Below are 3,605 nucleotides of genomic sequence, written 5' to 3' on the forward strand. Positions count from 1 at the left end.
TGCTTACTTTGAGCCAGTAATTTGCTTATGTTTATAATCCATACCGTGTCTGTTCTAGTATTCGCGATTCTGATGTATTTGTACACTTACGGAAACCCGTGCAACATCCTCAGTGCAATATCTGAGTGTTGTACGTTTGTTATCACTCACACACTGACAGACTACACCACCGTTATCAGGTTATCACTTCTGTTGGCCTGGATCTCTGTGTAGATGAATCCACGCCGAGCTTCAATTAAGATTACGGTTTGACAACTATGATACGCAACATTTCTGTTGCTAGATTTCATGGTAATCCATTTTTACGTCACTCCACAAAAATTTGGTGATAATTTTGCATACAGCACTTGAGTACTATGATATCGAATGAATCGTTTTACTGAGACTGGTGGCCGTCCATTGGTCGAAAACTCGATTAAAAATATCATCATTTACAGACTTCTCTATTTTAACTCCACGCTGTAAATAAAACATGCAATTGTAATTTCTTAGATTTGTTTTGATTTTCTGTTTATATTTTGTTATTATTACGTCACCAGCATGGCAACCCATAAAACCCATGTTATGTTTTTTGAATTTCAAATAAATTTTTGTGCTTATTTTTGAGCCAATTTTAATTTATAAAGGGATTCTGTAAATCTACAGGAAAATATATTTCTATGCGTAGATTTTTCCTGGAATGCACACGAGCTGAGAAAAAGGTTTTCAAGAAACATGTTTTCCTATTAATATATTGACTAGAACTCATGGTAAAAAATCTTTTCCTCAAACTTCACAAATTTCGTAATTATTTAATTATTACTTGAGTACTATGAATCGTTTTGCTGAAATGCCATAAGTCCAAACCACTAAGATACTATGTTTATAAAAATCAAACCTGTCGTAATAACGGGAATGTTTCATAAATTCAATTTCACATTCATCCAAAAGAAGATATACTATTGGAAATTAACCATACTGTTACGTTATGTTTTTACTTTCGCATAGTGTCAAATAAATTAGTAAATTAAAATAGATTAGTGCCAAATAAATTAGTAGTAGTAGTAGTAAAATAGATTAGTAAAAAATGATATAATGAAAAAAAAACTATTTTTTGTTTTGACTGAATAAGAATTAAAAATTAGTTTTAATGAAACACTATCCCCCCCAATGCTACTAATCTAATCTTTTTATACATTTTAATCGTAGATATTCAACTGTGTGGTGTCACAATAAAAAATTTCGTTTTACAAGTGATACTGCGTGTTGGACATTTGTACAGTATATTTTTTAAGTTAAAAGTTCAGTTTTGTAAGTAATCATTTTACCTAATCCATCAACGCAAATTCAATTTTTAATGTTGTTTGATAAAATATCCATCTTTATTAGAGTTTTTATAAAGTAAAAATTGATTTATAGAGGTGGCTGTGATTAAACACATACACGAAGATTATTTGTCAGTACCGTGCTTCCTTTTTGATCGAATGCGACTTTTGACATGATGCAAGAGCGATTTTTTCACCTGATTATAATTTCCTTTTTAACAAAATGACAATTTTATATAAAGGAACGGAACCGAAACAGGAAATAATTGTTCACATGAATAATAGAATGCAGAGCAGCACATTAAAAGTCTAATGTGTTGACATCCAGGAAGTTATAAATGGAAACTCGTTGTGTCTAGTGATTAATTAATTCATCTATCAATTAGTAAACAAACAATTATGTATCTTGTATTCAATATGATAATCAAGTCTAGCATTTAGTGAGCATATTTAATGAGTTGATATTTCATTACTGGGAGGTGATTCTATCTCGGTTTGAAATAAACAATTAAGTTTAACCTACTTACAGATGAACCATATTTTCATAATTGAATGCACAAATTTCGAGAAAAACTTTATTTTAGTGTCATACATATTTGTGCTACTCTTTAATATTGTTTCATATGTTTTCACTAATTATTCAATGTATTTTTTAAACAATGTGTATACTGTACATCATAAACTATTGATATAAACGATTTTGAATACAATTATGTCATACTAAATGTTCATACAACTAGAAAATGAGGGAATATTTAAACTCAGGATTGTTACGGCATGGCAGGTCCATGAAGTTGCGAGACTGCATGTAAACAATTAGCATTAACCTAGTTAGCTGCTTCTCCCCATGTCATCAAAGAGTATTCAAGTTATCATGTTATGCAAATGAGTCGTATTATAGGTGATGGAAAATTGCAAATGAAGTACTACAACACTGGGTGTCAGGATTGCTAATGAGATATTGGGCATCTAAACATGTATATAGTGTTGTTTATTTTGAATTGTGAACTTTGTGAAACTTTTTAAGCTGTATATTTTAGAAATCTGAAATGCGTCTTATAGTCAGTAAGCCAGTCTGTCTACTGTGTGCCTGTCGGTGACCCCGCATGGCAATTTATGCATTATCTACATACTCCGAGAAAATTAGACCACAGAACAAGAAGAAACGCGCTGTATAATTCCCGTATTAATATTTCAGAATGCCTTTGACTAAGCAAACATGGAATATATAAATCCAAAATAAAACAAAAAATCTTTAATTACAAATATTATTACTTTTTGTTGGTAAATTAATGTTTAAACTCCCAACTTGCGCGATATTGGGCACATATCACACTAGACTTTGATTAAACATGACAAGTATCAAATACCAGTCAGAATTTATTCTATTTACCAATCAATGGTTATTATTTGACTCCCAAAGAATTTAATTTAGAAATTTCTTTCTAACAATATTTTGGGCTAAAAACCAACATTTAGTATGCCAAATCATTCTTGTACGTCTAATAGTTGGGAAATCATAACAATCTGTAACTTAAAAATGTCACGTGTTCATGTACATATTTAGCTTGTTTTTAATTTTAATTTTGATCAAATTTTGCAAATTCATTTACTTCATACTAAGCTAATTACATTTCAACGAAAAAACACACTTTTTCACCTTTCCTGTAGCAGCAAACCCAAATACTCATCAAACTTGATGTTATTAATGGAATAAGTCTGGAAATATAATGAAACTCCAACTAGACAATTTATTGGAAAGGCACTTAGTCTGCTGGTTTGTTACGGTGGAGGGTATTGCCTAAAAGGTAATTGTTAATGCATTATGCAATATAAAGTGCCGAACATTCGAAGTTAAACAAATCTAAACATATGCTAATCATGTTGTTTAAATCAGACCTCTTGACACAGCGATTAACGCTTTACATCGATCTCTATTATTACTAAGCTGTAGTAATAATAAAGATCGATGACGCTTTAAATAATTACGCATTGTAGTGATATAAAAGCACCAACACAGTTATTGGCATCTTCTTCTCTAAACTCGAAATTTTAGTTATCAAATTCATACCACAGAGTTAAGGTGACTGGGTATTCGGAAATAAGGAGTTAAGTTAAAAAAAAAACAAAAAAAAAAACTGAGGATTGTATAGTTGTTGAACTAAAACTCCATTACAATCACACGGGGAAATGTATTAGAGAGATCAAGGTTCTTCATTACTGTATTATTATTTTGTATTGGTAACTTTTTTGCTCAGCGTTGTCGGTGTTGCTCTCACTCGCCTACATAACATGTGCTAG

This window comes from Macrosteles quadrilineatus, unplaced genomic scaffold (assembly GCF_028750875.1).
Source record: "Macrosteles quadrilineatus isolate MER2022 unplaced genomic scaffold, UCM_ALF_1.0 Scaffold_1__1_contigs__length_201487025, whole genome shotgun sequence".
NCBI lineage: Eukaryota > Metazoa > Arthropoda > Insecta > Hemiptera > Cicadellidae > Macrosteles > Macrosteles quadrilineatus.